General features: G+C 37.1%; 1 long non-coding RNA gene across 2 annotated transcripts in view; it reads right to left on the reverse strand.

Annotated features, from left to right (window-relative positions):
* Nucleotides 1–20,321: 20,321 nt before the first annotated feature.
* Nucleotides 20,322–24,151, reverse strand: part of LOC145996513 (uncharacterized) — a 78,645-nt gene continuing 74,815 nt past the window's right edge. For both annotated transcript variants that reach the window (XR_014442788.1, XR_014442787.1), the window contains exon 3: nucleotides 20,322–20,530. This is a non-coding gene — a long non-coding RNA (uncharacterized LOC145996513). The remainder of the gene's footprint in view (nucleotides 20,531–24,151) is intronic.

Here is a 24,151-nt window from a genome sequence, read left to right on the forward strand (position 1 = left end):
TAATTTGCATTTTATCTGCTAATTGCACCTGACTGCCTTTGTTTTATAATTGTGTAGTTAAAGAATATACGTATTAATAGACTAATGGGTTGTGAATAATGTATAGCATATTGCCTGTTGTATCTTTTTCAGACAGTAACTTAAATCTTTGTATTTGGAGGTTTTTTTTAAACGTGTATTGCATACTTTGCAAGTATTTGCAGTTTTTGAGTATTCCACGTACCTTACACGTCAAGTAGAACACATTTCTTACCCATAATTCCCCAGCCCTGCTGACAGGTAATTATTAAAATTATAAGGGTAATACAATGTGAAAGTTTTTATCTCCTCAAAACTAGGTATAAATTGTTGAAAATTCGGCGTGTATTTCAATGATTCCGATTGTACGTACATTGTGCAACCGAAAAATAGGAATTTATGAAGCTATATTTGCTTCGGTTTTCATTACATATACGTTAATTGAATGTATTGTAATACAGTGCAGTTCGTAACAACGATTATACACGTTTCAATTATGCGTAACGTGATTTGATGCTGGATTCCTGCATCTTTCATCAGTCTATGCACTCCCCAAGGAACCCTTCTTCCAGATCTGAAAAAAAGTAAAAATTAGATGGGCCATTCCACGAAAAGTGGTGCTACTCCATGTAATGAACAAAATGAATTTATATGAATATCATTGTTGTTTTTTAATAAAATTAAGGTTTAGATGTTTGTGAGTGTATATAATTTGCACATTTCACCAACAGAAATTTAGTCGCATCTGTAGCCTATATGTTTCACAGACAAATGAAGTCAAACTTTGCTACATTTTTAAATCGTCAAACACTTTCGTTAATGCTTTTGATGCATTCAGCGTATGTTATCATGCTCAACTATTTTTTCATTTGTTAGCAGACACCACAAAATACTTCATATTTCCATGAAATCAGTTCAATATGAATATTTTAATCCAATCTCGCATCTAGAACCCAGGGACGGCGACAGGGGTGTGCACGGGTGGGCAAGCGCCCACCCAAAAATTCCTGTGCCCACCCTATTGCCCACCCAATCAAATTCAATAAGTACATATACTTGGGTATTTATGAATGATTCAATAAAGAAGTGTATTCTGGTGTTCATAACATGTATATTTTACTTGTGAATATTATCTAGTATGCTAGAAATGTTCACATATTATCAACCCATAAAAAGCCAATTTTCTCATTAGAAAGTGAAAGTAATAACTAAAGCTATTGAAACAAAAACTGTGATCAAATGAATACTTCTATGATTAAAAGCAGCTAGTAGGCAGGCTTAGGAGGCTCAATATTATGCAGGGTATGATCAAGATTCAAGATTAGGGTGAACTTGAGGACTGCAGCTCCGGGCCTTCACTGGGAAAGACTGCCTTGAAAAGTACCGCATAATGAAAAAATTAGGTACTTCGGATGTAGTAAAAAATATAATAACATAACAAACCACACCACACCATGTAACTTCAGTTACGTAACTGAAACTGGGTAGAGGTGTTTGTGTTGTAAGCCTCCACATACGTATATAAATCCCGGCCTGGGTATGGTTAAAATAATCTCCAAATAAGCAAATAAAAACATCATCTTAGCGTTCCTCCAGCAGCACAATAAATTATTTCGACTTTTTAATTATTATTATTAGAATACTTTAATCAAGAAAACTTAAATGGGGAGGCCATTTGACACGAATGGCAGAGGAAAGAATACTTTACATGATTCCAGTGGCGAAGCGTGGTGTTCGTGTTGTTATGGGTGCGACTTTTTTAAAATATACCTAAAAGTTATTTTTGAAAATGTAACAACATATTCTTGCATCTATCAACGTACCTGAATAGTAACGCTTGATGTGTACTAACTCGTAAATCGTATTTCTTGATTTTATTGTAAATTGATGTTTCAGATATCATTCGAGTGGCAGCACTCAATGTTCCGATGGCCCTTCTTTCTTCCTATGCCAGGTAATAGGCTTTTATGCTTGTTTTTGTAGCATTCCAGAGTAATACAAGTCATTATTCCGCTTTCTCACTTCACGCTCACAACAATGAAATCCGACCCCCCTGGCGGAGCACATCGCGCTACGGCGCCAGGGGTCCTGGGTTCGAATCTCGGCCTGCGCATGGGTATTTCTGGTCAATTTCATCATCTCAACACTCTTCGCCATCTTCGCAAATTAGCCAAAAGTGGAACAAAAAGCGAAGTAAAAAAATCAATGAAAGAATAGTGAGAAATAAATGAGCGAAAAGGAAAAACAAGATAAAATATAACAAAAAAACAACAACGCAACAGAAGTAAATCGAGAAACTAACGAAAATGCAGAACACTGGGATAGAAACATTTTTTTTACCCTCGGAACAAGTTATCTTTGCCATTCTACCCTCACCTCCCCTTTCCCCTCGTTGGACACCCCGCGCTGGACAGTTTGTACCGTGTGTCCATCGTTATCAACCCCCCCCCCCCCCAATCAGGAAAAGTGTGCTGATTAAGTGTGCTGATGACTTAGGTCTTCAGTTCATTTTATGCATCTATTTTTGGGGCAGTTGTGATGCGAACATGCGTTTTTTATTAGTTAAACAATATTGGTAATTTCCTCCATTAAATTACTTACAATGTTTAACCAATATAATTGGTTCAATATAGGGCTTGAAAAAGTTTGAGAAAATTCGACGACTACAAAAGGCGGCGGCTTGTTTTATCTGTTACCCCAACTTTCTAGCAATTTCCTTCAATAAAATGTTCCTCGTGAGCTAAGTAAGGAAAGATAAAGAAATGATGAAAAGAAGACGGTGGACCAGATGTGGCTGGATCGGCATGCTACCTTTTGATTGAAACAAATAAGATTTGTGGTTTTTATTAAATTTATTTTATCAAAATATATTCCTCTGAATTCAATGTATCTGTCTCCCAGGGGCGCATGTTTATAGATGATGCTATATTTTACCATTATTCCAAACACAGGGTACTAGGTGCCAATGGAGTTCAAATTGTACTACGTTTAGCACAATTATGCTAGGGTTGGCATCACTGCATGAGGCCGGACTCAGTGTGTCCATTTCGGTCGAACGAGCCCCTGAAATTATGCTTTCCCGCATGTATCACATAGAATGTTACGGGACCAGCTGAGGCCCTCGGAGAAGTGGATCAACATGCGACGATATAGTCTCTGGCAGGGATGGAAATTTGTGGAAATTATCGTAAGGCCTAGAATTTCAGTTTTCTTGTATTAAGGCGTTGTTGAATGAAATTATAAGTAATAAAATAATCCGTAATAGCCAATTATATTAGGGTAGGCCCGGCCTCCGGGCCTCTTATGACCCTTCGTCACTGCATGATTCTTGTTGGCACACCTGATGGTAAGAGACCAGTAGGAAGGCAAAGACGAAGATGGAAGGATAACGTTGAGATGAACCTAAAAGAAAACGGTAAGGATGGAAAAGATTGGAAACTGGTGGGGGGAGATAGTTCTTCATCTACAACCCCCCTCCCCCACAAACATATGTGTAAATTATACATACATATTTGTAATGTTATTAAAAGTAAAAATAAATTACTCAATTAAAATATATTATTATTACTATTATTATGGATTACATAAATGAAATTAATTTGTTACTTTTATACATATCAGATATTGCAAAGTAGCTAACTAATTCCTTTACCAACTGGATGTTAATAAATTATGAAATAGTTCAAGTGGTTTTATTATGTGTAAGTTTTTATTTAGTTTGTGCTTTATGTTAACATAAATCAATTAGATTTCATAGTAATTATTGTTTTGCATTCTTGTTTTACTTTTATTGTGCGTATTGTTGTAGATTTGTTAATGATCTCTTGAGAGAGAATGCATTCAATACTCACAACTACACTAATTTGTGTCTTTTGGATATTATTCTTAGTAAAGTATATTTGAAATTATCTTTTGTTTGTTATAACAAAAACTCTCCCCGGCGGAAATTTTTGGTGGGGGCGGTTTTTGAGGCCAAGATTGTTGGTGGGGGACACCCCCCCGTCCCCCCCAGATTTCGCACCCTGGTGTGCTTTCATGGCACGGTGCTATACACACGGGAAACTTTACCTTGCTTTACCTATGGGGCATTCCATTCTCACGGGTGGAACACGCGGACTGAATTTTTGATATTAAACTAACTATTCTACTGATAGTTAAGCAATATTTTTCTTGCAGTTTCTATAGGGCTTCCCAGATGGCGCAGTGGTAGCGTCGTCGCCTTGTAATCAAGGGGTCCCGGGTTCGATACCCGGTGGAGGCACAAGTGGTTCGGATCCCACTTTAAACTGTAGGTCCAGTCCCGATTAGCCTTACTGTGCATAAAGTGGACTTAAAACACTAAATCAATCAATCAATCAAGTACAGTGAGATCCATGAGTATTACCGTGCAAAATGTCGATGGCTATTTTCATTAATTTTTCCTCTCGCATCCTGTGAATTTTTATGTATGCTGGTGCAGAAGTTGTCAACAGCTTGTTTTGAGTTTTCTTTTAACTTTTGAAGCTCTTATTGTGTGAAATAAAGTGCACGAACATGGTGATGTACAATTTGTACGGTAATACTCATGGATCCCACTGTACCACCCCTGGGAAAGCATCCACCAAATGCTCTTAATGGCGGAAAATGTTTGAGAAAAGTTGTCTGCTCTGATGTCCTCTACGGGCTGTGTAATAGAGTGCTGCAGGAAGAGGGTTTCGTTCTAGCGCCAAATAGTTCGCACGAACTACGCTAGATAGCGTACGGATCGAGAACTGCTTCGCTCGAACGAATAACGATCGAACAGGCAAGACGAGTGGTATACTCTCGAAGCCCAGTAGTACACGTGTAACCGTAATTTGTCTGTGGTAGTGGGCCCTCAAATATGGATCGTGAAGGGAAAGACGCAGTGAAATTGGAATTTAGTGAACATAGTCATCATCTCCATGTTAAAACGAAGTTTAGTCTATCTTACTAATACACAGTGATATATGAAAATGAAATAGATGATTGTGGACTGAAACTGCCAGGACGGATATTTTACATGTACTGTATGTGTACGAAGATTGTCACATTCATATGATATTCCATTATACGAGTATGAGCGAACGAAAGTAGTTCCATGCAGTACTTTACTGTGTAAGTTCTCCCGGCGACACTCCGCATTTGTGTGTGTGTGTGTGTGTGTGTGTGTGTGTGTGTGTGTGTGTTTTCATGCATCTTTATCTTGTCCCTTCTCAGGTGTGTGTGTGTGTACAGAGGTTCTAGGGGAAGGGTGGTAAGCAGAGAGATTGATTGGAGAGAGAGAGAGAGATACAAAATAAATATATGGGAAATATTAAATAAATATAATCTACGTATAGTAATGAATAAAAAGTAACAGTGAGATACATTATTCCAATTGAACTTGTAGAAAAATTACTAAGTGTTAGTTAAACCATATGAACGCACCTGATATTACCTACTGACCCAACACACTTACCTTTAGACCAGTTATGTCTTTCTGAACACTGCAATTCTTCCAAATTATCGTACGTTCTCCTATTGGAACCACACATTGGTTTGTAGTACAACGATTTCTTACACGAACAATCACCATTGTGTTTTATGTGAATTTCTGTGGAAAGTGACAAGGATATAAGTTGAAATGCCAATTTTCTAAATCATTCATAGAAGGGCTACAAAGAAGGAGAGAGAGAAAAGGTAGATTGAAATAGAAGCAAATAAGCAGGCAGGCATAGACAAATGACATGTTGGGATAGCAGGAAGAAAGATTGAAGCAGAAAAATGCATAGGAGAATACCAAGCAGGTTTTCGAATAGGAAGATCAACAACAGACCAGATTTACACATTAAGACAGATTACTGAGAGATGCTGGGAATACAATGTGGATCTATATATGATTTTTATAGATTTTAAACAGTTGGCCTACAAATAAACTTAAATAAAACAAAAATGATGATTCAGAGTCGAAAGACCAAGGCATATGATGCAAGAAAAACAGTATCAGTAGGTGATGACGATATAGACCTAGTAGAAGAATTTGTATATTTGGGAGCAAAAATACATAAAGATGGAAATGAAAGCTATGAAATCAAAAGGAGAATAAATCAGGGAAACAAAATTTATTTTTCCCTATTGCCGATATTCAAAACCAGGGAAGTACACAGAATAACTAAGGTTAAACTATGTAAATCTATAATTAGACCAACATTGTACTATGGAAGCGAGAGCTGGACGTTCAATAAGAAATCCGAGATGGACCTGGTTGCTTTTAAAAGGAAAATTATGAGAAGAATATGAGGACCAGTAAGAGACAGAGATGGATGGAGACTAAGATATAACAATGAATTGTACCATATATACACAAAGAATTATATATATCCCACTTCATTAAATTTAAGAGACTAGAGTGGGCAGGACATGTCCAAAGAATGGATGCACATCGCATACCCAAGATAGTGGCTTATAGTACAATAGGAGGTAGAAGATCTGTAGGGAAACCCAGGAGAAGATGGATGGAGGCGGTGGAGGAAGATGTGAAAGGAATGTTAGGAATGAGAAATTGGAGGAGGAAAGCATTGGACAGAGAAGCATGAAGGGGCTCTATTATGGAGGCCAGGGCTCGATATCGGGCTGCAGCGCCATAGGAGAAGAAGAATGCCTTTTTACACATTGTTGATTTTTAAGTAGCTACACCTTTACTTGTTTGCTCTTTTCCCATTAATACGTTTCATTGTTTTGTTTTAATGTTGTTGCTTGTGTTATCAAATTTATAGTTTTTGACAATGTACTAACAATGTAGCTTTGTTACTAATACATTCATATAGAACGAAACTTTTTTTTTTTTTTTTTTGGACTTTCATACTAACTCCTGGTACACATGACCTGCCTTGTTCATACATTGTTCAATTTCAGTGTCCTCTTCCATTTGTATATTTCGAATTTTTGTGCCGGTCCTACATTCTCGAGAAGAAAAGTAGTTGCTATGACTTATGCCCTCGTATTAACGATTCTCTGTATGTTGTAATAATTGTACTCAATATACTTTATTTACTCTTTTCAGCAATGAGAGGTTCAAGAACTGAATTGAAACTCTAGAAGGAAAAAAAATACCAAAATTAACAATTTTGTACTCCCCTCTTTGGGGCGGGCTTTACGAGATGTTTCTTGTTGGAGAAAGAATCAGAGCCGCAGCTATTGGGAGCATGGAGGCTGAGGCACGAAAAGCTGAGGCAACAAGGCCAAAACGAGCAAAAAGGAAGACATTTGAAGGGAGTAAACGTCGCACTTCTTCTAAAAATATTGGAGCCTCTCTGAAGTATCGTAGCAACTCTGAAGCTCACTCCTGGGTACCGGACCTTTTGACGGAAATGTTGGAATATCGTATTGTAAGGTAAGTGCGAAAGGTAGGTACAGTGTATCATAACCTGTCCATGTATATTGCCTTTCAGTAGCGGAAGAGCTTTAATTAGTGCGCGATTAAGTGTTGTTCGCCGGGAGTGGCTGGTTTCGGTGCTCTGTTCGCTTCACCTGGCGAACAGGCGGGCCGGCAGCGCGTGAGTTGGTGGGGACGAACCCACGAGTGAGATGACGCCGCCAAAAACCGAACCACTTGAAGATGCACCACAGCTCCACTGGATGGACGTGGAACGGATACGGTGAGTACCTTGATGCTTTCTTTCGTTCTGTGCATGTTTGCTGTGTTGCTTTCTTTGCCTCGTCATCCGAATTCGCGAAAAAGTACGAAAAACGCGTATCGGGTACGTTTATACGATATTTTTATATTCGTGCATTATTCCAGCTTAGGCAACGGCTTTTATTCCGAGAGAATAGAAGAAATGAATCGACAACCATGGGAACAGAGAAATGGAAAAGGTGAGTATACGTTACATCTTCTGGCTGTATCTTTCTTGCATGCGTTTATTACTTAATCAATGTTTAAAATTATATTATCTTACAGAACAACATTGGTGAATTACTGGCAACTGCTGTAGTCTTGACATATATCTACATGGGCTGACGCTTAGGTTTTACAGCTTCATCTCTGAAGAATTCGTTTTCAAAAAGCGTTTAGTGTGGAGATAAAACTGAAAACTAAGTCGAAAGAGGAGCTGCAAAAGGTATCGTAGATACGTGTGACCTCTATTATTCTTTGTGTAAGTTGCGTTACTTCTTTCTTGTACCTTTTTTTCTCACACGTGGTGTTAGTTTTAAACATCGTGTAGAGGGGCGTTTATTCTAGTGGCTGATTAAACTGGGGGGCCCATTTTTATCTGCCACGTGGTAGTTTCACCTACTTATGGTTAATTGAAGATGAAAGTTATGATTTCTACCTTTCTGTAACGACTGGGGATTGTACGCAGATATTCACGTGCTAGATACATATTTATGGTTTGTTTCATATGCCTCATTTTTCTCTTATGTTATTGCTAGATCGAGAGACCAAAAGGTTGGGTGGTTGTTCACGTCTGATTTTATTTAAGCTTGATTGCTTTTTTATTGGTTCATGAGATGAACGGGGTGGGAGAGATGATGCTTTGATGACTCTAACGTTAATTGGTTATTTAGCTAGCTGTAGGAGTCTAATTGCGTTAACTGAGAGCTTTTTATTGAGTTAATAGATTGGGAGGGCTACCATTTTAACCAATTCGGTGATTGCATACATATTGTCTAGCATTGATTATTTGCAATTGTTGATACTCTGTTTTTATTTTCTCTTTATAGATGGCGCCCATATCTATCTAACAAAGATCAGCCTATTTAGATATTTACCAAAGAAGTAATGTGCAAATTGTGAGGGTGACAAGAAAGACGCAATTGGCTTCTTCAACAATGCAACCCTTTTAAAGACGATATAGGACGAATTAGGTTAGTATTTTCATCTTCCTTTCTGTATGTTAATGTATTTAATCAATTTATAGCCATATCAAGCTGAAATCACATGCAGCGATTTTTCACAAGCATTTTTAGTGTCAGAACCTAATATTTTGTTCATAAGGATTAATCTTGAAACTTTACTCCCACAACAATTATCGATATTATTATCAAAATAGTGATCTTGTCACACAATTGCCTTATGTTTCTCTAATGTAATGAACAGGGGTATGAAGAATACACTAATATTGCAACCAATATCTTTTCCAACCCGCATTCGAATAAAGTCTCAATACTTCTCTCGCGATTTGATGTACCCTAATAAACCAGGAATATTAAATTAAAATGATCCATATTACTCAACCAATTATTCTGAATAAGTTTATAGTCACGAATGCATACACTGATCCCTTCGGGATGATGTTGTAATTAAGGAAGAACATGTAAAGAAATAAAAGGAATAAATGAAATTTGTTTGTGGCTATAATTTGTTGTGAAAGAATTTAGAACTTAGCAACATACCCTTTCCTTGTTCCTTGGCATCGCACATCATCTGCCATACATTCCAATAGGTTATGTTGTTCGATCCACAAACTAAGTCGTAGAAAAAAACGTTATTTGTTGGTACAGTAGTCGAAGGGTTGCCCTTCACATGTTCCTTCTCTCTCAATCGTAGGTTTTCCTTGGTGGGAATAAGGATAGCAAATAAATTGCAGTGGAGGCAAAACATTAACTATGTACATTCACCGCCAATAAAAATGGGATACCTAAATCCTGAAATACTTGCTTCCCTGCAAGACGAGTTGCCTAACTCTAAGGAGATAAGTGCATTTTAATAGCAAATTTTCAATGGCAACTTATACCACATAACGCCTTGCAGGGAAGTGTGTATTACAGGATTTAGTTATCCCATTTTTTCCGATGACTGTACATACATAATAAAAATATGTATAATTTATAACGTAAGCAATCAGTATGCCATTTTACAACTGCTGATTGACTATTCGAAATCGAATTGCAAGTTGAAGTGTATTCTTCGTCACCTACAAAACTTAAATTCTCAAGAATTTTCCACGTAGGGTAAAAATTATTAATAACAATTCAGCATTAAATATGAATTGATTACATTCTATGCAAATTAAGTTTATACAGTTACTTAATGAATCAACCCAGAAAACAACTAATATAAAATGCTATCTTCCTCCTTAGCGGAATAATTGTTCACTTTCGGACATTAACATGAGACATGGTAAAGTGGTCGTTTTTGACATCCAATAAGTTATGATCTATTGCTAAGCTAGATGTTATGTTTTCTGTTTGGATTTGTTGTGATTGCTTTAGTCAACATTGTAATTATTACAAAACATGAAAACTTTTTTTGTAGCAGAAATCTTATGAAAAAAATTTACAGCGGGCTGCGAGGGTCCCGGGTTGAAATCCCTGCCTGGGTGTTTTTTCTTTAATCAATTTATCATATCATCACTCATCCTCATCTCGCGATTAACTAAAAGTCGAAGAAGAGCAACACTGAATATCACGAACCACTAAAGAGAGTTGTCTCTCGTTACGTGCTAAAATAGGGGCGAAATATATTATTGAAGTAGTCCTTATTAAATTACAGAAAAACTGAATCATTAAGTATTGCTATAGTGGTGGTAGATCGTCACAAAGTATGTGGCGTTTCCTTTAGCTATCAGTAGGAATTAAGTGAGAGATTTGGACCAGTTTCTCATGTGACCATCATACCTATTACACATACATTATACGTATTAGGGATGAGGGTTACGATTTGTTTCGATGTTTTACTCTTTCTGCGATTGCGGGAAGCCCATTTCTCACCTAATCTGTTTTTTTTTTTTTTTTTTTTTTTTTTTTGGAAACGTGTTTCCCATTTGAAATTGGTGCTGATCGATTACATCTAACGAAATGTCCTCGAAGCGGGAAAAAAATTGCTTCAAACAATTGACGATAAGAATTCCAGAAGCTAGGCGTATCGTTAGCTGTGTGTTAGTTTATAGATTTCATGGAATATCATTGCAATTTGGTTACAAGATAATTGTATAAGTCTGTGATTAATTGGATCGGTAACAATAAAAACCCCGAAGTACTGGGGCGGGGGGAGGGGTACAGAGGTGATCAATCTTTTACCAGGCTGTCCCAGAAGTCCTGCACCATACAAGGGCAAAAATGAAACAGAATATCAGAAACAAATACAGACTTTATTCAGCAAAGTACAGGCCTCCATGTTCAATGACCTTCACTCATCTCTGCGACAACAGTTCAATCTGATGGTGATACCAGGTGGCAGGTTTAGAATTGAAAATCTCGAGAAAGCCAGAATTTACCTCATCATATGAATTGAAGTGCCGACCACACAGGAAATGTGAGAGAGAGCGAAACAAACCGTAATCCGATGGTGCAACATCCGGACTATAGGCGGGGTGAGGTAACAACTCAAATCCTTCAAGCTCATCTAGTGTGTTGGTCACTCTTCGAAACCGGTGACTGGGAGCATTGTCATTTTGCAGCAGTAACCTCTTCCTCCTCGTTAATGCCGGGTATTTCCCGTTCAGAATGGCATACACTCGGCGTAATCGTTCAGAATACAGTTCACCTGTTACAGCATGACCTTGTGGAACAAACTCATAATGGACAATCCCGTCAATATTCCACCACACACTCAGCATGAGCTTTTTCCCAAATCTGTCCTGTTTCACATGGGCGATGGCTTCCTGTCTTCTTTTCACCACTCTTTACGTGTATCAGGGTTTTCAGAAACACCCACTTCTCGTCTCCTGTCACAATTCTCCTCCAAAAACGAAATCATGCGGGTTTTGTAGCAATGTCTGGCAAATTGCAACTCTGCGCTGGGCATGCACCTCTGTCAGCTCTTGAGGACTTTGTCGGAGCTGTTTATTGGTGTAATCCATGTCATGCAAGCGACGGTTACTGTCGATTTGGATGCCCCAACCACTCTTGCTAACACACATGTGCTGGATTGTGGTGTAGCATTCACAGCATCCTGCAGAGGCTCGTTAATGTCCATCGGAGGTCACCCCGTGCGGGCCTTGTCCGCGAGGCGTAGATCATCTGAAGGGATTTTTTTAAACCAATGGGAAGCTGTCGACCGATTCACCACTTCTTCGTTCTCCACACGACAAATTTTCTCCGCTGCCGCTTTTGCTGTTAGTCGTTTTTTCCATCGTAGCACTACACGAAGTGCAATTTGGTCCTCACTCATATTGCCCACTTTAACTTCACGGGAACACTCGCTACACATGCAGTGCGTGCCTTCACTTGATCCCACGAACCTGTCCTCTATGCCTGCCAACAGCCTTTCACTGGTGGCGCCACCTACCCTCGCAAACTTCACCTCTTGGAGCTCAGTGTGCTGATGGTGCAGGACTTCTGGGACAGCCTGGTAGGTGACCCTTGCCATGTATGTAATATAGGGTTCGTAGAGAAGTATGTGTATGTAACGGCAGTAATTTGTCTAGCACTGCAGAGTAAGGAAATATAATTCACCTAAATATGAAAGGATTTGCTATTCATTTTTGGTTCATTAGCATGCACTAGTAGTATTTCGGTTAGTAACTTCAACTCAATGCTCCATACAATAAACTAAATGTTAATTGCTGTCTGACCACGGGTTTTTCATCCTTAGCTCTGTGGTGCGGGGCTACTAGTTGAGACTGTTACGTACAGTTACAGCCACTTCTGATTTGTAATGATCCCATTGACTTTAGGGGCCATCAAACCTAATTTGCTTACCTAACCCCCACTGCATACCCAAAGCAACGCATGATGAACTCGACGCACCCAATCATTTTAATTCATTCATTCATTCATTGCATGTTGAACTGATATCAAAATCAGAGGAATTACAGGAATATTGCGAAACATATTGATCCACCATTCCCAAATTAATTGTTGTCTCTTCTCTTCTCACAAGTTACTTATGAAAGGTTTCATCTGTACATAATTTTGCAAAGTTTCTGTATGACAAGTACAATGAAATTCTGCCTAGCTTTTAAGAGGTGTTCACTGCTGTGATCTTACTCTACCCGTCACTGTAGCATCTTAGCTATCTTACCTAGGACTAGGCCTATATAGACTTCTGAAAATACCCGCCGGCCCCCGTGGAAGAGTGGTTATAACATCGCGCTACGACACCAAGGGTACCGGATTCGAATCCTGGCATGAGCATGAATGTGAGTGTCCATTCATCAATTTCATCATATCATCACTCATCCCCATCTTCGCAAATTAGTCAAAAGTGGCACAAAAAGCGAAGTAAAATTGAGCAAATCAATCAGTCTCCTTTTCTTCACTCTCACACATATAAGTAGATATGTGGAGGGGCCTTTGGTAATATTTTGCAGGAGGGCCCAAAATGTGTAGATCCGGCATTGGTAACAAAGATGATTGGTTTTGGATTTCAGGGAACCTATACAGAATGCCAAGGAGATGAATGGCTCGTATTTATTTATAGTACTTTACTTTTATCTCCCCGAATCTTGAATACTGCTATCTCATCTGGACTATACTGTGGCTTCTAAAATTAATCTTTCCAGGCTTGATTCTGTCTTCAACTTTTTTCCTCGCCATAGAATACCTTATCTCAGACACTTCCATAAACCAGACATTATTATGTCTAATTTGAATATTGCCACCACTAGCAGGCATGAAATGTTTGCATTATATCATTAATGGCGAAATTAAAACCGAATTCCTAGTCAAACAATTTATCTACACGGCCAACTCTTTTACATTCCCACTACACGACTCTCTCTTGAACAGCGGTCTCTTCACTATAGGCTCCCCCACTTATATAATATCCTGCCTGTAAATATTGATATTTTCTTGTCAGAACACAATTTCCGACAATTGCTAACCTGTAATATTTCCCCCCGCCCCCTGGCATCTTGTATTGTCTTGTTTTGTTGTTGTTATTTTTTTCTTGTTGCTACAGTTTCAGTATAAAAAGGTCTTTCAGTACTGTATCTGAAACTTTAAGTAAATAAATAAATATCTGAAAATGAGAAATGAATCAATGTTGGATCCTTATCGAGAATACATCGCGCACATGAATCAAATGAAAATAGGACCGCTTACTACGCAGGTAGTATACATAACGATAGCACTGGAACAACAATTTGTTGGCGAACGTGTATCCCTTGTCGGAACAGACTCAGGCAGTAGTGTTTGTCGTCGCCTTCACGCATATGCAAGCAAGATTCAAGCGCATGGTCAAATCTAGAAATAGAACAGAGGAAAGATCATTAGATTTCTCTTTGATTTAGAGCATGTCTGACAGACAAACAATATGACCCACATAATAATCCTGTGCGTAACAGCCCATGAAGGGCCTTGGCTGACCCATATAGCATAATAATATTTGTGAATTGTGTAGTTGTAGTAGATACTAGTGTTGGTCGATATCCCACAAGCAACGTGTGATTGGTTTCAATCAGATTGATTTAAATGAATATTTAAATCAGTTGATTTTTTTTAAATCGCTGATTTAAATCACTTTAAATAAATAATTTATTGAATAATGTACAAGGATTTTGTAGTTACCAGAGTCACTTTTGGTGAAAGTACATTAATGTCGTAATCATTTAATGGTGTTTATTAGACTCTAGGAAAGGAAAAGAAAGGAAACAAAATATATGTACTGTTAGGGTGAAGTTTATATGAAAGGAAATGTAATATGTGAAATGTAAACACACTTAAATTTCTCTTGATTTAAAATTCAATAATTTTTATAGGCAAGAAAAGTACACATTTTGTGGAGAAAAATATACAAAATACTAATCACGTTAAAGCGTAAATAATGTAATTATCATTAAACTATAATTAAACATGGCAGCTGATATTTTGCAAACTATCGTTAAAAAAATCACCAAAATTCATCTACGAACACTAGAGAAAATATTTTAAGTTACAATTATAGAGTACATCCAGAATGTTTTACTTTCACTGGAATAAAAGTTACTGAAATTATTATTGTTTCATTAACATATTAAACAAACATTTCCATAGTAGGTTCATATGTGCAGTATCCGAAATAGAAAATATGTATATTTACATATATTTTAAAGTACTTTAATCAAAGTGTTCAAATATTTTACAAGGCCTTTTACTGGAAAAAAACCTTTCTATAATAAAACTTATATCTACATGTATGATGCCAAAAAACATGCATGCAATTTTAAACATGTTTTTTTTTAAAAAATATAAATCGATTTAATTTTTAAAAAAAGAGAATCATCAAAAATCGCTTACTCAACTTGTTTCAGGATGTGCTTCCATTTCACAGAACAAATGGTGTTTGTTGTAATAAGTGGTGTTGTCTGAACCACATACGAATCTCATTGATTGATTGTTCTTGATTTCGGAAGAGCAGTTGTCGACAGTCACTGCGGTGTCCTCTATCTGTGGGAAGTACTTCATCATCCTTTTGGGCACCAACAACTCTGCGCCTTCTTCCTCCATATGTGTAAGCATCGTGAACACTGCAATTGAAGTAGTGTGATATTTAATTTAGGTTCTGTTGGAAGGAGTTTTGGAAAACGCTACAACATAGCTACTGTTCAAAGTCTTGAATCACAACTCAAAACAATTAATGTTTGATAAAATTATAATTATGAATACAAACATAGAATTTCGCAAGCTTAAAGAAAGGTTTGCCAATATCTTCTCTCCAGTTTCACTTCACACCAATGAACACAAAGTTTATGTAAGTGCTTGAGAGGAAGCAAATCACAAAGTTTATTTTGTTCTATTTTTCTCTGTATTGCACAACATTGAATAATTAGAAACAAAGGAACTATTCGAACTTACTAACTCCCTAGCATTCTTAAACCCGAAGGTTTATGGCTGCAGCAACACAAGCCTTCCATCTGTCCCTATCCTCGGCAAGATAAATCCAATCCTTTCCATCCTTACCTATATCCTTTAGGTCCATCTCAACGTTATCCCTCCATCTTTATCTACAGGTATCTTACCTTCAGGTTTCCCAACAAAAATCCTGTAAGCTCTTCTTTCCTCTCCCATTCGTGCCACATGGCCTGCCCACCTAACTCTTCTTCATTTAATAATTCTAATCATATCTGGACAGAAACTATTCGAAACGCGCAACTAATTACACAGACAAAGTGAAACACTTGGAAACGTTGTTAATTTCAGTTCAGAATTTTTAATATTTAAAAAATTCTCAGTTTTTTTACTTTCCTTCCACGTATTGCAGTCCTCGGCTGAAAATAAGGGTATACGAGATATAATACTAAATATCGCTTGAGAGACGAAATTGCGGACTCTACAGAGCAGAATGGAATAAAGGACACATGCTCGCTGGAAAGATGGCGATTGCTTCTTTGTAAATTGTTTCTCCTTGGCTTCTTTCAATACGTCACGCTTAAAAATAACCGTATAACATACTGAATAAAGGATGGTAAACGTAAAATGACATACGTTGAGCGACGATAATGGCTGTTCTATTTGAGCAATTTAATTCTTTGCACGTAACTAAAATTATTAACAAATAAATCTTGGATAAGTCGGCAGCTGTCCAGTTCTCATAGCATGCATTCTGCTAATGGTGTTGTCAAACACATGCTCCATTGACTCAAGTTAGTTGGCAGAACTCACATGACGAGAAAGGGCTGAGGACGGTATTTACGTACTTTCTCCTGCACTCTCCGCATATTTTCGAAATTTTGCACTAGATTCGTTTTCTTTTGTTTGTTCTTCCATTTGCTTTTTCTTGTTTGCACCTGTTTTTCATTGCTCTGAGCGTGCGTTGTACCACAGAACCGCGCGAGACAAATGTGCCATCGACAGTTTTCTTTCTCATGTGTTGTTCATAAGTTCATCTACAACTTGTCCTTTAGTGTGGAATTCATTCATAATAATTGCATATTTGTCCTTCCCCGGGCAATACTTGGAATTTGTTTTTTCACTCAAGAGGTGTAATAGCGCGTGATCTGTTGAACAAGGGCTCAAAAGTTTCAATTTAAGTTACCCTGGAAACTGATTTCTAGAGATTGAAGTATTTATGGTTCCTGAACCAACAGTTCCTATTCCTCTACAGACTATGTTTTGTTTGTGGCTTGTTCGTCTGTGTCCTATTTCAGCTTTCACAATGGTGTAGTGATTTCTAAATGTGACCTTGATAGCAATTTCATCTCCATTTTTAGTTCATGGATTTAAAATACTGGTTTGATCGACTAATTTGGCCGTAATAAGAGACGGATGCATGTACGAGGGATAATCCAAAAAAAGAGAAAGGATACTTCATACACAACTTCTCCACATAGTCGCTCCCTGGTTCGGGGATTTATCCCAGCGCTACACGAGGTTCATGATGACTGGCTTATAGATCTCGGGACACAGATTGCCTTCTCATGTTCAAATGCAGCCATATTCCATTGCGCGCTCCTAGGGGAAAAGTGTGAAACTATTCGAATAAAACGTGTGGGCATTAGGCACAGATGCACAGCCATACAATGAAAATATGTTCCATAAATTCTCCACAATAAACTCACGAAACCAGGGAGATCTTTTTCAATAACCTAGTACAAGGGAGATTCAGCGAATGTTTCAAAAATTGACTACCTGAGTTAGTACCTGTTAGTTGCAGCCGACCTTAGCTTCCAGTTAGCTAGAAAATTACAAGGGGAGAACTTTAGCGATTATGATTACCACCTAAATGAAGGGGTGTCTTGTTTTTTTAGTGTTTGTTTTAAGTCTACTTTATGCACATAGGAACATCGGGATTGGACTTATCGTTTAATGCGAGATCTAAACCAATCTGTACCTCCACCAGGTATTGAACCCAAGATCCTTTCATTGAGGACCAGGACGTTACCACTACGCCATCTGGAGGAATAAATGTGCAACTCTATCATCTGGAGTAATATGCCTTGTAATGTATATAAATTTGATTGCAAATTCTTCTATCTTAATGCCATAAAAATGTTTAAAATTAAAATCATAAGGGTGGGAATTGCTACGTCCCGCGTAGCGGTGCACTTCAAAAGTACACTTACCTTATAAGCTCAGCAGAGCATGCTGGATAATCCGAGGGTTCGGGCTAGGTTACTGCGTTCCTTCCCCTTGGATCCACAGGTGAAGTCCAATGACAACCCACGAGGTTGTCCTCCTGATGCAGGTATCCACAAGTACGAAATACACTTTCGAAATAAAGAAAAACCGGAATATGTTCAACTTTACGTTTATTATAGACACGCACGTATATAATGTAATACTAAAATTACAATTCAAATACTTTTGAACGGTACAGCACGAGATGCGTAAGCCTATCTTTCCCGTAACGCGAAGCACCTCTTGCTACTTCAAATCTCTCCGCGAGACTCCTAACCGTTTTTCTGGAAGGCGAAAACACCTCCTCAGTTACACAGTGTTACCAGACACAATAACCTTTTAATACTAGGAAGTTGATAAAAGCAAACAGTAATATATTAGAAATGTACAGTAATCTGGCACAGTGAATTTAGGTATGTGGTGACAACAATGCAATGAAAAGCGCGTGATCTTCTCACACCACAAGAGTTTAAATAAATCAACAATGGCTTTCAAAATATAAGAGAAACGAACGGCGTTTGCCAGAAACATGAAACAACAAATAGATATAAAGAATTTAACTCAGAAATTATTAACTTAGGCTTCACTAACTTGATTAAAATGAAACTTACAACAATCTTTAGAATATTTAAAAGCAAATGAAACGATTAATGTTGAAACTATGTAAATTGCTTAAATTTGCCGCTATACATACTTGTAGATATGTGTATAATTTTGATTATAAAGGCGGCCATATTAGAAAATTGGCTGAGGCATTAATATATTTATGAATATATATATGAATTATGAACTGTATAATACCAACTATAATAAGCATGAAATAATAATAATATATAATAATAATAATATAAAACCACGAAGTAATGGCAAACTCGGGGTCATTACAGAATGTTGTAGGCTCAGTTCTGCAACTCACTTTTGCTGATTGATGTAGTCAAGTGGAACAAGAGATGTTCAGAATACGTTATATATATTTTGTGTAAAGTCTACACAATGAGAAATCACGCTGGCAGAAAGGGACGAGAAACAGAACAAAACAATATGTCAGGGTTAGTTGTGTATTTTAAAGATTGCTACCTAATTCGGTGTTCTTAAGAATTTGCAAATGTGCATTTCTTTGGAATTTTACACGGTGCATAAGGCAGGTGTCTTCGATATGTTCCCTTTTCAAATACATGGAACCTGTAACAAGAAACATGTGGCACGTTTACAATGCGATGATATGTTACGGCCTACTATGCTCGAGTTCAGTATGCTTAAGTGGCAAAATGCTGATAACCTTAACTGAGCCTTACGAGTAATAACGGGACATCATAATATATTACAAGAGTCAAATGAAAACCTTAAAAGTCCCATAAAAATTGTAGGGCAGACTTTATATAGCTCAAATTAACATGGGGTATAAACTGATATTTACAATGCAACCTCAAGGTTGCAACACTAATTAAGTGAGCTACAAAACGCCATGTTTGTTTATTTTAAAGATGGCCCCTCCTAGACACACTTTCACCATTGAAGAGGAGTGGTTTCTTGCCCTCTGTCAGCCTAAAACTTACAGATATTTCTCGGCACATGAAAATGCAATATCTCTGTGCATGCTTACCACACCAGCAAGTTTAGTAATGGAGGAGAAAGTTCGACAGTGGCCTCAGTTCGCAGGCAGATGGGTAGAAAGGGCTTGGCAGTGGCTCATCATAATTGTCTGCACCTGGACAGCCCAAAGACACCCCTTATTCTTCTTAAGGTATACAGGCACTAACTCAAATTGATGAGCAATAGGTCTGTGTAGCAAACTTGTGCAACACTACATACAGAAATCTACTAGATAAGAAACAAGAATTTTTTAAGGTTATCATTTGACTCTCCCTTGTATAATATAATACAAAATTCTTTTCCCGTATATGGAGAAATCTATGACTAGCGCATGAAGAGGAATTGACTCACCACACCCAAATCAACAATCACGTCGTTAGATTCATTGCATGTCTCGACTACCTTCACATCCTCGCCTTAGCTTCAAGCCACGACTGAGCATCTTGCTTCATTCATGAAAGTATTTTATTTCAACTCTTCTGTTCTACAAGCCAGGTATAGTTGTCAGTTCTCCAATTCACCTTGCACCTTTCTTTACCCTTGTCAGGAAAGCAGCAAGAAGAATCCACCTGCTATCTACCAACCATCATCAGATTCCGATATATCATCTCGACATTCATCCACTTCTGAAGCAAGATTACACTCCTCACACAGTCAGGGCTGGAGAACAGAACAGAATGAAACTCTCGTTCACACCCTCTGAAAAACTTTCTTCACGAACTAGGAACTTTGCATAGTAAGAAAATGTATTAAGGTGTTTAAAACATTGTTTATTACTTCAGTGTTTGCAAACAGCGGTCACCGAAAATTACAAGTTTTAGATTACAGTATAATGTTGTTTATTTGTGCTCACTCATATGATTATAATTTTGTGCTGATTCCTTGCTTGCTTCGGCAAAAGTGTGTTATGCAGGTGTTTGTCTATCAATACACTCTCCCATGTAGTTCTTCTTCAAGTCTGAAAAAGTAAATCATCTTATGTATTAAAACCACTCACGATACAAACGTAGTGTTATGTATTTAATCAGGAAGAATGAGATTGTACCTGAATACGACGTGGTGTACTGCAAGATATTAATGATTTTAAGAATTTTATGGAAATAATGATGGTAAACTGTGCTTTTCTTGGGGCACCTTTCTATCGGTGATCATTCCTGAACATCATACCACAATATTTGAGGAGTTCTGATGAACACAATAAACAAACTAACTTGGAGTACCGGAAACTTTCTTCCCAGAAAAATAATCGCTGATGATAAATAAGTATTGCGTAAGTGTAAATGCTTTCATTCAGAAAACAGAAAACAATAGGAATACCATCTTCCAACTTGATAAGTGATTGGGAAGTGCTCAAGGTAACTTAATATACTATAAGGTAGCGCCATCCGAAAATTGTCGATCATGCACGAACGCGTGACGTCATGTGGGAGGATCGGTTATGCTCGGTGCCCCTTCGGTTATGTTCGTTCGGGGCTTGGCAGAAGCAAACGGCCGCTATCATTTCTATGCGAGTTTCAGAGAGGGAAAGTGTTTCATTACTTTGAGGGGTAAATATTAATTATCATACTTCGGGATGGTATTGAGGTATTCCTTTAATGATTAGTAACATAATTAAAACACCCTACTTTTAAAAGAGGGGAAAATTGCACATGCAAAAGTATTGTAAAAATTCATTTTTCTGAAACATGATCGATATATTACAAAGAATGTTGTCCGTGTTCTAATTAGAATTTCAGATTTCATCATTTCATAAATCGTATTATGATTTTAATAAGAAACGCTGCATGCTAAAGAAGAATTGCATAGTGAAAGAGTTACAAAGAAAGAATTGATTGACAGATTTGGTTTATTTTTGCTTTTCTGTCTTTTTTTAAATATGAAAGGAAAACCCATAAGAGGATCTCTTTCTTTGTTTCAACAAGCCGGCCTCCTTGGCGTAGTGGTTAGCACATCGCACTTCAACGCCAGAGATTTGGGTTCGAATCCTGGCTTGGGCATGGATGTTTGTGAGTGTTCATTCATCATTTCATCACTCATCCCTATCTTCGCAAATTACCCAAAAGTGGCACAAGAAGCGAAGTAAAATTAAACAAATCAATCAATCAATATTTGTTTTCACATATACTATCACATTTACTAAATTCTCAATTTTCCCATTAAGGACAAATCAATATCTTGCCCGATTGGATTCGAATCCGGGATCCCTGGCGTCGAAGCGCGATGTGCTAAGCACTACGCCAAGGAGATCGACAGAGGCCTCCGAGGTACTACGGGCTCACAGAACGTCACAGGAGTACTATCGGATTATAAATTATGGATATTAGAGTTTGGATAATAAATAAATAAATTATATAATATATAATCTATAAATAAAAAACGCCCGTTCTTTATTTATAGAATCTCAAAGAGAGCGATAGTTTGCCAAACTAAAAAATAATCCTATCTTGTTCTCACGATAATAAAAATAGAAGGCATAATAAAAAATAAATAGGTAACTATAGATTGACACAGAATTGAATAAGCTGAATTTTGATGTAACTCGTTTTTAATTGGTTCTACTGATTAACTTTTAATTGGAGTCCAAACTTGAATAACCGTAATTTCTAATCCGATAGTAGTCCGGTATAATATATTTACAACATTTAACACACCGAAGTACAAATGCCTATTATTTAGTTTTCTGACTAAATAGTTCCTTCTTATTCATTCAGAACGTTGCAATCATTTCCAGGAACATTTCAAATTTTACATAACATCAGAAAGTATTAAAATTATACTGATATACTTAAAATCCAATCTTTACCATTCACCATAATGTAACTTTATTTTTGAAGTTATCAAGTGAAAGAAGCAATATACAATCTAGATAAAATTTTACTCTGCATTTGATACTTACTCTAAATTCGAAAGAATTCCCAACCTTCTTCATATATTTATTTACTGTACAATAATTTACGTACGGATCAAAGTTCCACATGCAAAAATTTTTTGAAAAGTTTTATGTGAAGGAAGAATGACGAAATAGTTTGTAAGATAGTAGTTTCAGACTTTGAAAACGCAGTTCCAGTTTGTAATTTGCAGATATTTTTAATTTCTCTGGTTCAAATTTGGCTGCAAGTTATCGTTGTCATAGTTCTCAAAAGTATTTTTTCGTATTAAGAACTTTACATACAAACGCGTGCAGAAGATGAGTCAAAGTGTACAAGTACTAATTTAACTAAGTTAACCTACTCGAACTACTTGATGAGTACTAGGAACATCAAACATAAATGTCTTAACCTTCTAATTCAAGCCTATAGAAATAGATTTATGATCACACGGTAAATGAAACGCTTTGAGAATATCGATGAAAATATCGTAGAGAAAAGTTACATGAACTCACAATGATTGACCGTGCAAGTGTACGAATTATTATTCGTTAAAGGACTTTGTCCGCAGATTTTCCATTTTCATTCCCATGTGTGTCTGAGTTGTATAACCGGAAAATATACTCCAAGGCTGATATGCGACACACATTTGTACATTAACGAAGTAACTTGCATTACACTAATCTTAGATCTTGCTCTTTTTGACAGAAATGTACTACAAAGAAATAATGTAACATCCATTGGTTTATATTGAGTACAAGGGTACAAAATTATTCACAATATATTTATGAAATACCAAAATTGAACAAAGTTGCAAACATTTTAATGATGGGTGTAATATTCACGTATGCAATATTTACCATCGTGTATACAACGCTATGTAACTCGAATTGAAGATGTACTAAGTGAATTTCATTTCGAATAGCGTGAAAGTTAGTACACGATCTTCGAAATGTCCATTTCCGACAACGTTTTTCACAATAATGTGAACATACAAATCACAATCAACATCGGTCTGTGTTAAATGAAATTGTTAATAATTATAAATCCGACTTACATAAAATGTACTTAACAAATCAGTTAGGCTCACTACGTACTTCGCACTAGTTGAACACATTTTCAAGATATTGATGACTTCTCTTGTAGTACTGTCGGTTAGGTTACGTTCTAGATTTTGAACTTTTTTATTTGGTTAAAGCGGTTGAAAGAGGTTGTTTGTAATCTTTAATTTATTTGCTTCATTATGCAGATGTGTATTTCTCCTTTGTAATAGATCGAATATGTTTTCCAACAACGAAACATTGCTTGCAGTTTGTGTATATACCAACGTCTATATATTTTTCACTTTTTTGGCAGCATAGTCTTTAGCCTGTTTAGGGCACGTTTCCTTATTGCGTGTCTTTCGTAGCGTACAGCTCTGCAAACCTTATCAGCACGTCCTACAAGCGAAGCATATTGTGAAAATAAGTGTTTAGGAGAACTACACCATTTCCTCGATTATTTGGTACTAAAGTAATTGGATGTAATTTTAGCTATGGCACTGCAGTTGGCTACAGCACGTTCTTTGGTGGAAACTACAGAAATTCTGCTTTTAGATCTCGCACATAGTCTTCTTCACAATAATTGGCACTGCACACTTGCATTTTTTACATTTCGTCTACAAGCATGAATCCACTGTTTACTTACGCAATTATCGACTGGAAATCTATGAT

The sequence above is a fragment of the Lepisma saccharinum genome, chromosome 12 (assembly GCF_977018435.1).
Source record: "Lepisma saccharinum chromosome 12, izLepSacc3.1, whole genome shotgun sequence".
NCBI lineage: Eukaryota > Metazoa > Arthropoda > Insecta > Zygentoma > Lepismatidae > Lepisma > Lepisma saccharinum.